This window comes from Schistocerca cancellata, chromosome 7, assembly GCF_023864275.1.
Source record: "Schistocerca cancellata isolate TAMUIC-IGC-003103 chromosome 7, iqSchCanc2.1, whole genome shotgun sequence".
NCBI classification, from domain to species: domain Eukaryota; kingdom Metazoa; phylum Arthropoda; class Insecta; order Orthoptera; family Acrididae; genus Schistocerca; species Schistocerca cancellata.
In genome coordinates, this window is record NC_064632.1 from 308,783,020 (window position 1) to 308,798,719 (window position 15,700).

General features: G+C 42.9%; 1 pseudogene; it reads right to left on the bottom strand.

Annotated features, from left to right (window-relative positions):
• Window positions 1-358: 358 nt before the first annotated feature.
• Window positions 359-476, bottom strand: LOC126093030 (5S ribosomal RNA; annotated as a pseudogene).
• Window positions 477-15,700: the final 15,224 nt, after the last annotated feature.

Sequence of the window (15,700 nt, forward strand, 5' to 3'; positions counted from 1 at the left end):
ACGCTGACGGTGCGTGTTTGCATCGCGGCAGTGCTCTGGTTTTAGTTTCCGTAAGCTCCTTGTAAACCACACAGGCGTTCCAGTAAACCGTCATCAATACAAAGAGGTTTTTAAACACCACAGTGCTTTACTAGGCACGGTCGTACTGGAAAAGCAACACTCCGTCTTCAGGCCACAAGTGGCCCATCGGGACCATCCGACCGCCGTGCCATCCTCAGCTGAGGATGCGGATAGGAGCGACGTGTGGTCAGCACACCGCTCTCTTGGTCGTTATGATGGTTTTCTTTGACCACAGCCGCTACTATTCGGTCGAGTAGCTCCTCAATTAGCATCACGAGGCTGACTGCACCACGAAAAATGGTAACAGCGCATGGCGGCCCAGACGGTTACCCACCCAAGTGCCGGCCACGCCCGACAGTGCTTAACTTCGGTGATCTGACGGGAACCGGTGTATTCACTGCGGCAAGGCCGTTGCCCGTCGTACTGGTCTGGAGCGAAGTAGACGTTCTAACTCATCCCAGTCATCCCACAGGTGTTCCCTTCGGTTCAGATTGGGACTCTCGGTGGGCCAGACCGTTTCAGTAATGTTATTGTCCGCAGGGCATACCGTGATTCAGCACTCCAAATCACTCGTTTCCAGTCAGCCAAGACCCAGTGGCGTTGTTCTTTCCACCACCTCAAGCATCACTTACCTTTGACCACAGATATGTATCGCTTGTGATGAGCTGCTAAACCGCTGTACCCCGTTCTGTTCAGCCCCCTACGCACAGCCGGCCGGAGTGGTCGTGCGGTTCTAGGCGCTACAGTCTGGAGCCGAGCGACAGCTCCGGTCGCAGGTTCGAATCCTGCCTCGGGCATGGATGTGTGTGATGCCCTTAGGTTAGTTAGGTTTAATTGGTTCTAAGTTCTAGGCGACTGATGACCTCAGAAGTTAAATCGCATAGTGCTCAGAGCCATTTGAACCATTTGAGCCCCTACGCACATTTATTGTCATGTCTGGACTGCTGGTAGCACTTTGAGACTTACGAGCAGTTCCTTCTGCTGATTTCATTGGCTTTCTTACAAATACACTACGCAATGCCCGACGGTCCCTGTACTTTATGTCTGCCAGGTCACGATTTAGCTGTCGTTGTTTACTCGCGTTTCGATTATAAAACACAACACCAACTGTTGACTTCGGTAGCTTTAGAGTGGTTGAAACGTTCCTGACGGATTTGTTACTCAGGGGACATCCAACGACTGGTCTACAGTGGATGTCACTGAGCTGTCCTGAACGACCCAATCTGCAGTTACTGTTGCTCTGCTGACAACGCAGTACTTCACGCCTCCTTTTATACTGGAGCGTCCACTCCTCTTTACCACCTCCTCGTGGTCAGTTCCGCATTACGTAGGAGTGTCCGGACACTTTTGACCAGATGGTGCCTGAATCACGTCAGGCGATTGAGGGATATTTAGGCAATTTGTTATTAATTCACGATGTAACGCTAGAAAAAATTAAATGAACAGTTTGTTACCGAATAGTTAATTCAAATAAAATGATAAAGGTGGCACAGGAAACAAACGTACTTTTCCATTAACATTTTATATTTTTATTTCTATGCAAAATTTTATCCGAGACAGTAATTCAGAAACGAAAATACACTCCTGGAAATTGAAATAAGAACACCGTGAATTCATTGTCCCAGGAAGGGGAAACTTTATTGACACATTCCTGGGGTCAGATACATCACATGATCACACTGACAGAACCACAGGCACACAGACACAGGCAACAGAGCATGCACAATGTCGGCACTAGTACAGTGTATATCCACCTTTCGCAGCAATGCAGGCTGCTATTCTCCCATGGAGACGATCGTAGAGATGCTGGATGTAGTCCTGTGGAACGGCTTGTCATGCCATTTCCACCTGGCGCCTCAGTTGGACCAGCGTTCGTGCTGGACGTGCAGACCGCGTGAGACGACGCTTCATCCAGTCCCAAACATGCTCAATGGGGGACAGATCCGGAGATCTTGCTGGCCAGGGTAGTTGACTTACACCTTCTAGAGCACGTTGGGTGGCACGGGATACATGCGGACGTGCATTGTCCTGTTGGAACAGCAAGTTCCCTTGCCGGTCTAGGAATGGTAGAACGATGGGTTCGATGACGGTTTGGATGTATCGTGCACTATTCAGAGTCCCCTCGACGATCACCAGTGGTGTACGGCCAGTGTAGGAGATCGCTCCCCACACCATGATGCCGGGTGTTGGCCCTGTGTGCCTCGGTCGTATGCAGTCCTGCTTGTGGCGCTCACCTGCACGGCGCCAAACACGCGCACGACCATCATTGGCACCAAGGCAGAAGCGACTCTCATCGCTGAAGACGACACGTCTCCATTCGTCCCTCCATTCACGCCTGTCGCCACACCACTGGAGGCGGGCTGCACGATGTTGGGGCGTGAGCGGAAGACGGCCTAACGGTGTGCGGGACCGTAGCCCAGCTTCATGGAGACGGTTGCGAATGGTCCTCGCCGATACCCCAGGAGCAACAGTGTCCCTAATTTGCTGGGAAGTGGCGGTGCGGTCCCCTACGGCACTGCGTAGGATCCTACGGTCTTGGCGTGCATCCGTGCGTCGCTGCGGTCCGGTCCCAGGTCGACGGGCACGTGCACCTTCCGCCGACCACTGGCGACAACATCGATGTGCTGTGGAGACCTCACGCCCCACGTGTTGAGCAATTCGGCGGTACGTCCACCCGGCCTCCCGCATGCCCACTATACGCCCTCGCTCAAAGTCCGTCAACTGCACATACGGTTCACGTCCACGCTGTCGCGGCATGCTACCAGTGTTAAAGACTGCGATGGAGCTCCGTATGCCACGGCAAACTGGCTGACACTGACGGCGGCGGTGCACAAATGCTGCGCAGCTAGCGCCATTCGACGGCCAACACCGCGGTTCCTGGTGTGTCCGCTGTGCCGTGCGTGTGATCATTGCTTGTACAGCCCTCTCGCAGTGTCCGGAGCAAGTATGGTGGGTCTGACACACCGGTGTCAATGTGTTCTTTTTCCCATTTCCAGGAGTGTAGCTTCGTTTTATTTACATGAATTTTGTTTTGAAATCTTACATTATGGGCGCACAAACATCCGAGAACTTTTTAGGATTAAATCGAACTGTGTGACTGGAGCGTACGAGGCCGCTAGCAACTAGGCTGCACTCGTAACAGTTCTCTGTTCCTGATGTATATTCCATTTCTTATGGTTCTCAAGCCCAGAATTCTCGATTTTTTTTAAATTCTCTACAACGACTATCACCACCTCCACAGAATCGTATGGTCTTCAAGGAACTGGCAGGGTGAGACAATTCACTGTTCACAGCTGTATCCTTTCCGGTAAGTAATCTTTTGGAGGAAACGGTTTCCAATACTTCACTTTTTCTGTAGTTCCCCCAGAGCCCTCCAGGAGACCAGCATCTTAATTCCTTTTAAGGCTGCAGAACGTTTCCCCTTCCGCCCTCTTCAAGTCCATGTCTAGTGAGACTGACGACGATGGATGGAGGTCTGAAGACCGGTGGTTCCGAATTCAAACGTCGTGTTCGGACGGATATTGGAGAATCTATGTAAGTGACGCAATGTAACCTCAAATGATTCGAGATGGTGCAGTGGCTAAGGACTGGAAATATATTCAGCAGGTTGGATTAATTTCCGACCCTTAGCACACCGTCAAATAAATATTTCTTGTAGTCTGCCTAAATAATTTCAGCTGAGTATCGCCACGGTTTTTCCAACAAGGTAACGATGCATTTCTTCGTCTAGCACTGTCCAGTACGTAATCCCTGATGATATCAACGTGGACGGAGCACAGCACTTTCAATCTCTCTCCCTTCATAACAGTCTGAATTACAATATTATTACAAAATTGGTTTATTAGTGATGTTTATCTGACCAACTTAATTACAATCACTCAATGGACGTCGTATCAAAAAAATGGCTCTGAGCACTATGGGACTCAACTGCTGGGGTCATAAGTCCCCTAGAACTTAGAACTACTTAAACCTAACTAACCTAAGGACAGCACACAACACCCAGCCATCACGAGGAAGAGAAAAACCCTGACCCCGCCTGGAATCGAACCCGGGAACCCGTGCGTGGGAAGCGAGAACGCTACCGCACGACCACGAGATGCGGGCGACGTCGTATCAAAATACAAATAAAATAAAAGCAAAAACGTGCGAAATAAATCGCTGACGCACTTAAAAATCTAATGTGCTAAAAATCTTCACAAAATACATAAAATAAATAGCGATGATATGGATGAATATTCCCTTTCTCACAGTCCTTGTCAGTTTTTCGAAGTGTGTACGATCCTTCGTTAAGATACGACGGAGCACTGCATACTCATTTCCATATATTTTTAATTCACTTCCAAGATCAGCTTCGTTAGACCCTTCATAAGCATCCATAGAACTTTCTTACACCAAGGAAGTGCTCTCAAAGAACCGAAGCAGTGGCCGCTTACGACTGTCCTCACAGCAGCTGAAGAGGCCACACTACTAGAACGTCACCTCTCTTTATCAGTGATAGAACTCTGATGAGTCACAACGACGCCGCTGCCGTATGAAATCCGCTGGTGAATGAGCTTCGTACGGACGAATGCCGGACTTTTGCCACGCCGGACTTTTGCCACGCCGGACATTTGCCACACTTGCCCCTTCGCCAGGTAGCTTGAGTAGCGATCCCTCAGGTAAGGGACGCCCTTCCTCGCACTTCTTCTGTCCGCTTTCAAACCGCTGTCTCCACACCTTACTCGATATAACCAGTACGTAGGGGGCCTTCTTCTTCATCTTGTAGAAATACAGAGCTTCTTTTCCAAAATCGATATATTTATAACTTTTAGGAAACGAAAGCAATACCAACGATTATGTGAGTATGTAATTGGTTCTGCCAATTATAAAGACAGATCCCTTTGTCTGTGCGGTAGCTTCCTTTCACGCTTACTGATTGCGATAGAAACAGTCCATCGCCACGGGAGCAACAAAAAAGGGACGATGTAACGACAATGCGAATGTACGCTAATCGTATCTTTTTGATCACTGCATTTGTGCCTACTTTAATTATTGCAACTGCATACCCAAAAGACAATAAGGAAAGAATAAATGGGTATGTGAATGTTTGAAAAGAAGAACGACATACACCATATTAATTTACTCTCTAAAAACATTAGTTAATAAAGTGTAGCGGGACAATGTTCAAAACATAACTAAAAACACGTTCTCTAAATAGAGATAAGAACATCTATGTTTTGCATGTCATCTCAAGTCGAATTACAATTTTAAAATGTTAGAAATAAGGAAATGAAGTAATACAGAATGCTACGCTTGTAACGTAGTTGTTGTTCTACATTGTTTAGCTCTGGTATTTACAGGGTCACAGAGAAAGCGTCCTAGGTTCTAGTCGTAATAGTAATTATCTGCACTACAACAGAAACAAGAAGGACAACTTAAGGAAAAATAATGTAATGTGTGTTCAAGCTCACAATCAACATTGAAGCAGGTAGTTCCTGTGACTTAATATGGGCAGTGGTTATATTCGACAACCGGAATAAATTAATAATTGGCTCCTTTTACCGACCTCCTGTCTCAAATGAAACAGTTGCTGAACAGTTCAAAGAAAACTTGAGTCTCATCACAAATAGGTACCCTTAGCAATGACTTCAATCTACCTTCCGTATGTTGGCAAAAATACATTTTCATACCCTATTGTAAATAGAAAACAACTTCCGTAATTGTTCTAAATGTTTTTTTTTAAATTATTTTTAACAATAAGTTGACGGAACCATTCAAATTGTAAGTGATTACGAAAACACACTTGACCTCTTAGCCATAAATAATCCTGAGCATCACGACGGACACAGGGATTAGTGAGCACGCAGTCGTAGCGAGGCTCACTTCCGTAACAAAGAAATTCACCGAAACTAAACGCGAAATATATCTATTTATAAAATCAGCTAAAAATTCGGGTGACGTCTTTCTAAGAGATAGTCTCCAATCCTTCCAAACTATGTAAATGAAGACCATATGTGGCTTAAGTTCAAAGAAATAGTATCAACAGCACTCGAGATATTCATACCAAATAAATTAATAAGAGACGGAACCGATCCCCCATGGTACACAAAACAGGACAGAAAACTGCTGCAGGAGCACCGCAAAAGGCACGTATAGTTTAGACGAACGCAAAATCTCCGAGATTGGTGAAGTTTTACTGAGGCTCGAAATTTGGTGCGGATTTCAATGCGAGATGCATTTAATAGTTTCCACAACGAAACTCGCTCTAGAAATGTGGCGGAAAATCCAAAGAGATTCTGGTCCCAAGTTAAGTAAACCAGCGGAAAGGCTCAGTAAGTACCTTTACCGCACGACAGCGACGGTAATATTACTGTTAACAGTGCCACTAAAGTGGAGTTACTAAATTCATTTTCCGAAATTCCTTCACTAAAGAAGACGAAGTAAATATTCCAGAATTCTAAATGAGAACAGCTGCAAACACAATTTAGAATTAGATATCCTTGGTGTTGCAAAGCAACTGAAATTACACTGTCAGTGACAGAGGAAATGATCAAATATCTTTTCAAAAAGTTTGTAATGTGTAAGAAAAGTAGGTCTAATACGTTTGTTTCTGATGTTCTTTAGTAACAATTAATTTTCAGTAGTAAGCTCCTTGCTTTTACTGACCTGTTTAAAGATAATCAACAATTTAGTAAGAAAGTTTATTTTTTAAAGGACTATATCTAAATGTACTTAAGTAGATTTACATCTACTATAAATGTTTGCAGCTAAACTTAAATAAAAAATATTTGAGGTGCCAAATTGTCAACCTTAGGATCAGATCAGTTTTGGGATGTCAATTTTAGGTGCAATTCAAAGGTTCAGTTCCCATTTTCTTTTACAAAAGCGTATACTATCAGTTTAACAAACCATGATATTAACAAACCATGATATTTTAGGTGATAGTTGCGACTCTGAAGCTTCAGAAAATAATTTTAGAACTCACAATTATTTAATAGTATGGCCATAATATTCGAAGGTAGAAAAAAGTTATCTTAACGTGACAACAATAGGGATACTTTTGTGAGGCTTGAAACACTCTTTAATTTTTACATTAAACGCTGATTCGCATCACACTTTGCACAGGCTTTGGACCGTCAAAATGATAAATGACAATTTACCATTCTGGCGTGTGTAAAATCGGCCTAAACACACTGAACTAATGTACACTCTATTTACAATTACAACTTAATATTGGCTCCGATAATGCTGCTTCCATGTTTTAATAATTTTATCTCAGTAATCTGCAAGGACTCAGTGGTCTTCATAGTTTTTTAACACATTATTTTAACGTATTTTAGTCCAGTTTCTGAATATGGTCAATGGCTTTCAAGCAAGGCCTAATGTTGCCAGTCTCTTCATAATTCTTTACGATTCTCTCTATCCTGTCGTCCAGCTTCAAGTACTTCTTCTTCCTCTTCTTACCTTCAAGATTCATTTTCAATTTCATGTACATGCAGTTTGTGAGCTCTGCTTCTTTTTTCAAGCACTCCACGAAATAGTTGATTCTAGAGTGAGGGTTTCCAATAATACTATTTATTTTGTTGTGCCACCCTTCAACAGCATTCGTCGTTCGGTGCCTTTTTTCGTAACAGTCCCACATTTCTATTGCGATATCCTCATTCTCTAGCCAGTTATCCACAAAGTAATCAAAAGATTGAGAGAACCTTCCGTTATCAGGAGCTTCTGCATGAATCTCAATCCATCCATTGCTTACGTCCTCCGGATTTACAAATGCCAGCGCTGCACACATGCTGACGTGAAGTCTTAAATCCTCGTTCTGGCGGTACTCCTCAGTTAGACCGAGGACTCGAATTCTTCTCCATAAACTCTTCTTCATATGGAAATAGAATCCATTTGTTTCAATTGTGGGAAAAACTTGACGAATGGCCGATATCGCAGCTGCCTCAAAGTCGACCTTTACTTGTTTAGGACACCACTCAGGGACTGCCTGTTTTATCAGACGAAACAGACGAACATATGTGTCTTTCTTCTTATTAGGGAGCACTGTAAATACAGTAGGAAGAATGTTTGTTTCTTTAATCGGGCCTCCTAAGTCTACGTATCTGGTGTAGATTTGTGCAAACTAGCAAGAAAGCTTCTGCCATCTACCTTTTGTAATAAATCTTCACGAAGATCAATTTATTAAGAGTTCTTAGGCTCTTGTTGGTTCCCCCGCGCTAGACTCCATCGACGACGCATGGTTCTCTTCATAGATTCTGAATTAGGCATCACTGTAACAAAGTCATAAACTTTATTATGTAGATTATGCTTATCCATTACGGATATTTTAGAACCGTGACTGTATATTAATGTAAATAAATTATACACAACTGCAACCAGTCACTTTTTCATTAATAATGCTTTATTACATTAACCGGTTTTCGAACCCTTTCAGGTTCATCTTCAGATGATTTCGGCAGAATCCAGGAAGTTACATCATTACTGGTAGTAGCATAATGCTGGGTGCTGGTTCTGTGGCAGAAAGATGGGTCACACTTCAATGTATCGCCATGACTATACCTTATCTTTCGATATCGATGTAAATTTAGTTTTTACTTACTGCGACAGTATAGGCGGCTTTTTTCGTATCTGTCTGCCTCCATTTTGAGGTCCAGAACACTTTCACACGAACTATATTAGTTCACACTTTAACAGTGACACTTTACCAGCATCCAGCATGCGCTTTACAACTGTTGCTTATAACAAAGATCTTGACAGAGAGATATGGCATAAGCCTACTTTGTACAGAGATGTAATTTGTTGTTCTTTACATGTGTTAAAGTCGATATAAGGGCAAGTTTTTTCATTACAATGTTGATAACATGAGAGCACTAGAGAAAATAATAATAAACTACTACAACAATAAATTTTTTTTTTGTGAATCCCTAGGAAACAATAATACAGAGTTATTGGTTCTGTGGTGAGGTGCAGTTGTCTGTATGACTAGGACCTGTATATTTAAATTAATAATAAATCTTCATCTGAAAATTTGTTATTAATTTAAATATACAGGTCCTAGTCATACAGACAACTGCACCTCACTACAGAACCAATAACTCTGTATTATTGTTTCCTAGGGATTCACAAAAAAAAAAAAAAAAAAAAAAAAAAAAAAAAAAAAAAAAAGATGCCTGTAACATACAAATAGAAATAACATAACAGATCACCTGAAATTTATTCTTGTAGTAGTTTATTATTATTTTCTCTAGTGCTCTCATGTTATCAACATTGTAATGAAAAAACTTGCCCTTATATCGACTTTAACACATGTAAAGAACAACAAATTACATCTCTGTACAAAGTAGGCTTATGCCATATCTCTCTGTCAAGATCTTTGTTATAAGCAACAGTTGTAAAGCGCATGCTGGATGCTGGTAAAGTGTCACTGTTAAAGTGTGAACTAATATAGTTCGTGTGAAAGTGTTCTGGACCTCAAAATGGAGGTAGACAGATACGAAAAAAGCCGCCTATACTGTCGCAGTAAGTAAAAACTAAATTTACGTCGATATCGAAAGATAAGGTATAGTCATGGCGATACATTGAAGTGTGACCCATCTTTCTGCCATAGAACCAGCACCCAGCATTATGCTACTACCAGTAATGATGTAACTTCCCGGATTCTGCCGAAATCATCTGAAGATGAACCTGAAAGGGTTCGAAAACCGGTTAATGTAATAAAGCATTATTAATGAAAAAGTGACTGGTTGCAGTTGTGTATAATTTATTTACATTTATTATGTAGATTTCCCATTTGAGCCGCGTATATCACCGATAACTGTGTAGTTTCTTCTCGAGACCTTCTCTTCGCCCTTTCCACTTCTCACTTTCAGAGCCGCATCATCAGGTGGTCTACAGAGATATTCTAATGCGTTCAATACTTCACCGTTCCTCGAAAGCAGCTTTCCCTTGCAATGATCCCCTTTTCGGCGTAAGCACATCCATGTAACACCACCATTTTTAGATTCCCTCTGTTTAAGATACGCGTAATCTTTGTAGTGAGCAGGAGGCCTGCCCTTGTTCTACATCTACATCTACATCCATACTCCGCAAGCCACCTGACGGTGTGTGGCGGAGTAATAACTTCCATACTGTTGGCCACGTTAGGAACTTCGGAAGCAAACTGGGCGGGCGGGTGAGGAGGAGGATGACGAGGAGGGGGGGGGGGAGAGAGACAAGGACCCAACCCTTCGGAGCAGGTAAAATCGTGACAAATATCCGGCGTGGCAAATTTCCGGCGTGGCAATTGTCCGGACACCGTACCGACTGCGTTCCACACCACATCAGCACAAAAAACAAGACACACAGTGGCTGCTGAGCCAGTGTCCAGCATAGAGTGATCGTTAATAAACAGGTACGAACGTCGATTGTATGTCGTAATGCGACAGACCGAGACTCACAAATAGTAGAACACGAGATACTCTTTTAGTATGCGAAACGGAAACCACAACGAAAATTAAAAATGTTTTATTTGCGACAGTTTGCTACACCTTTAAGCCACTTCTTTACACAGTCGGTACTCCGACTTATACATTTGTCGAAGCGTTGCACTAACTTTCCAAAACGCTCGTCATAGAAGGTCAGTGCTTTCCTCCACTTCTCTACGCTGGTGTGCAGTTCGTTGTGTGTGCCAGGATGTTGTCTTCATAGCCAGTGGTTCACGTAAGCACAGATGAACATCACAAGGAGCCAAGTGTGGCTATGTGGTGGGTATCAAACACTTCCATCGACAACACTGGAGGAGTGTCCCCATTGACCATGCAGTGTGTGGCCGAGAATTATCATGAAGAAGGAAATACATGGCAGTTACGTTATGTGGGGTTGTATGAAATCAGGCGAAATCTCTCAGCTGACACCCATACTTGGAGGGAGACACCGTTTTCCTAGGCACCCTTACATGCTCACTGTGTGCTCAGAACTTAAAAGAGCGTCTTGACGCGATCAGCAGGCATACTAAAGGCACTGCCAGACACATCTGCGCAGAGGTGCTTCTGACTTCCACTTTGCGACCTATCGGACCTTACCTTTCGAATACATCTTTGGTTTTGTCATTCGCTATTTACGTTTTTGCTCATTCCTACCACACTCATTATTCATTGTCCAACGATTTTTGGAATAATTGAAGACGGTCAAACTATTTCATTTACGAAATCACCATAGTCTGAAATTTCATAAATGCACAAGCCCATTCTATTAAGATAATAATTAGAAGTTCAAGAAAATGATGGTTCACTTAAGTGATACAATTTAGTAAAATTAACGGGTAGAAGGTTCTAGAAAAATGCTGTGAAATGTCATGAACGAATTACTGAAACTGTAAACAGTTCAGTAGATAATGACCTTCCACATAGTTCATAAGATAGTTGGGTGTACCAAATAATGTAACTAGGGCATTGAGTCTCTGTAAATGATAGTAATTAAAATAATTAAATACTTAAACATCAATCTGCATATTTGTTTAGTAATCATTAAAGAAATTTACTTTAATAAATGTAACATAGAAAAAATATTGGTTTGTCAGAATTATTATTTGGAAATCTATTTATATTTCTTCTTACTCTTGATCATACATGTAAAAATAATTCTTTTTCATCTTGTCGAAATCTTATATATATATTACGGCGGCTGCGTCCACAGAGTGGTTGGAAGTTAACAATTGTATTTCATCAAGTCTTGTTAAAGTCATGGTTCAGATAATTTATTACAAAGTAATGTTGATGATCGGATTGGCTGTACCATCATGACAGAATCAACGGTTGTAAAAATTTTAGCATTTAAAGAATAAATTGACAGTCACATGAAAATGTAGTCAAGTGACGAAAAACCCTGAACCTGATGATTCTAGATGGAAGTAAACTGTTAGATTTATTTTTGTTCTAACTTGGACACATTAAATGTTGACGCTTGGTGGTACATTTCAGGTTAATTTTCCAACTAAATCACTTGCAAAGTAAAAATATTTTTGCAACAGCAAAATAAAAATTTTCTGTCCATAGAATCAGATGGTTATATTAAAATGTACAAGAGCAATAAATGAACGACTTCCGCAGACTGCCTTTTATTTCTAACTAAATTTACTTGACATTTTTAATGTTCTTTTTCAGGATACGGAACATATGTTTATCACAGATGCATGTTATTGCCCACAACTTTCTGGGCCGTTTGATAGAGCTCATTCTACTTATATTAGCATATCTGGAATTCAAATTACGTTTCTCGATCGCTGTTTTGTGCTCAAGCTAAATGTTCTTATAAGTAATTGTAAGACAGAATGGTACAATAATCACAGTGACGTAACGGGCTTTGTGGGAGTATTGGTTTACTAAGTTACATCATCACACTTGAAATGGGGCGGTTTCCATGCAACACGTTACATCGATCTGATTATATCGTACATATGGGTAATCGCGCTGTTCAAATGGTTCAAATGGCTCTGAGCACTATGGGACTTAACATCAGAGGTCATCAGTCCCCTAGAACTTAGAACTACTTAAACCTAACTAACCTAAGGACATCACACACACCCATGCCCGAAGCAGGATTCGAACCTGTGACCGTAGCGGTCGCGCGGTTCCAGTCTGAAGCGCCTAGAACCGCTCGGCCACACTGGCCGGCAATCGCGCTGTTATAGACGACGTAAGGAGTCAGGCTACTTCAATACTGACAATCGAATACAGCCAAATAGGTGTATTTTAACTAACACTGAACCAATGAAAAACACCTGATAAAAGATTAATCTTCACATACAAAAATTTAGACTGCGTTATGCCTGCGGTAACAAAACTGTAAAAGTAGTCCACTGATTGACTTGAAATATTGACAAAACGTTGCATTCAAATATGCACATTTTTATGTACCGATTTTTTAATATTTGAGACAGATAAATAAATATATTATACATAAAGGGGAAACGGTGTTACCAAAAATCTCGAAACATTCTTAGCAGATTTAGTTAAAATTTTACACGATTCTCTAATGAACATTCAGGCGAACATAGGCTATATATTTTTAATATATGTGATACATATGTAATATATGAAGTGGAAAAATTGTTACCAAATATGTCATCAAGTACTCGACAGATTTACTTCAAATTCTTAAACATTAGAGTAATAAACATTGGCTACATACAGGCTACATATTTTTAGTATATGTAATACACTGAAGCGCCAGAGAAACTGGTATAGGCATGCGTATTCAAATACAGAGATATGAAAACAAGCAGAAAACGGCGCTGCGGTCGGCAACGCCTATATAAGATAAAGAATATTTGGTGCAGTTGGTAGATTGGTTACTGCTGCTATGACGTCAGGTTATCAAGAGTTAAGTGAGTTTGAACGTGTTATTATAGCGGGCGCGCGAGCGATGGGACACAGCATCAGTGAGGTAGCTATGAAGTGGGGATTCTCCCGTACGACCATTTCACATCAGGAATCCGGTAAAAGTCAAATCTGCGACATCGCTACTGCCAGAAAAGGATCCTGCAGGAACGGGGCCAGCGACGACTGAAGAGAATCATTCAACGTGACAGAACTGCAACCCTTCCACAAATTGCTGCAGATTTCAGTTGTGCGTCATCAACAAGTGTCAGAGTGTGAACCATTCAACGAAACACCATCGATATGGACTTTCGGAGCCGAAGGCCCACTAGTGTACCCTTGATGACTGCACGACATAAAAGCTTTACGCCTCGCCTGGGATCGTCGACACCAACGTTGGACTGTTGATGAGCGGAAACATGTTGCTTGGTCGGACGAGTCTCGTTTCAAACTGTATCGAGCGGATGGGTGTGTACGGGTGTAGAGACAACGTGATGAATCCATGGACCCTGCATGTCAGCAGAGGACTATTCAAGCTCGTGGAGACTCCGTGTGGGGCGTGTGCAGTTGGAGTGATATGAAATCCCGGTTACGTCTAGATACGACTCTGACAGTTGACACGTACGTAAGCATCCTGTTTGACCACCTGCATCCATTCATGTCCATTGTGCATTCCGATGGACTTGGACAATTACAGCAGGACTTTGCGACACTCCACACGTCCATAATTGCTACAGAATGAGTCCAGGAATACTCTTCTGAGTTTAAACATTTCTGATGGCCACCAAACTCCACAGATATGAGCATTATTGAGCATATGTGGGGTTCCTTGCAACGTGTTGGTCACAAGAGATCTCCACTCCCTCGTACTCTTGCTGGATTTATGAACAAACCTGCAGGATTCATGGTGTCAATTCCCTCCAGCACTACTTCAGACAGTAGTCGAGTCCATGCCACGTCGTGTTGTGGCACTCCTGCGTGCTCGCGGGGGCCCTGCACAATATTTGGCAGGTTTACCAGTTTCTTTGGCTCTTCGGTGTATATAAATACAGTGATCAATCGGAACATTATGACCCAGACCTACTATAGATATAAACCCCTTCAGACAATCTCTGCGCCACTTGGTGAGGAATGAGTGCCAGTCAGACACACGCACAGTGCATGTAGTGTCAGTGAGCATGCTTTCCGTGTGTAGAATGGGAAAGGTGCTCTATCTATCTGAGTTTGACCAAAGGAAAATTGTGATGACCTGGAGGCTCGGCACGAGCATTTCGGAAACTGCATGACTCGTCGGGTGTTCGAGGAGTGCTGTGGTGAGTGTCTTCAGCACTTGGCGAAACCAAGGTGAAACCACTTCCAGACGTCGTGAGATTGGCTGGCCTCCTCTCATTATAGATGTTGGATGTCGTAGGTTGGGCGGACTGGTGAAACAGTACATGCGGTGAACTGTGGTCGAACTAACATTAGACTTTAATACTCGTCAGAGTACAAGTGTTCCTGGACACACAGTGAACCGAAGACTCATAACTATAGGCCTTCGCAGCCGACGACCCATGCATGTGCTAATGTTGGGTGGTTGGTTGATTTGGAGGAGGGGACCAAACAGCGAGGTCATCGGATTAGGGAAGGATGGAGAAGGAAGTCGGCTGTGCCCTTTCAAAGGAACCTTCCACGCATTTTCCTGAAGCGGTTTAGGGAAATCACGGAAAATCTAAATCAGGATGGCAGGACGCTGATTTGAAACGTCGTCCTCCCGAATGTGAGTCCAGTGTGCTAACCACTGCGCCACCTCGCTCGGTGTGCCAATGTTACCACCACAACATCGGCAACTACGATTGAAATGGGCACGTGACAATCGGCATTGGACGTTGGCGCACTTGTAGAGCGTTGCATAGTCTGATGAATCCCGATACCTTCAACATCATGCCGATGTGAGAGCGCGACCTGTCGTCTTCCAGGAGAACAGCTCCTTGACACCTGTAGTGTGGGACGGAGACAAGCTGGCGGTGGCTCCATTATTCTCTGACGAACATTCCCATGGGCATCCATGACTCCAGTGGAGCTCGTATAAGGTATCATTATGACCAAGGAGTATCGTACAATGGGTTCCAGACCACTTACACCCCTTCACGACGACCATGTTTCCCTACGAAAGTGGCATTTTTCAAAAGGTAATGCTCCATGTCATAAGGCCAGAAGTGTGAAGGAGTGGTTCGTGGACACAATGGCGAGTTCCATTTGTCGTGCTGGTCACACAACTCGCCAGATCTGAACCCGATCGAACACATCTGGAAAGTCATTGA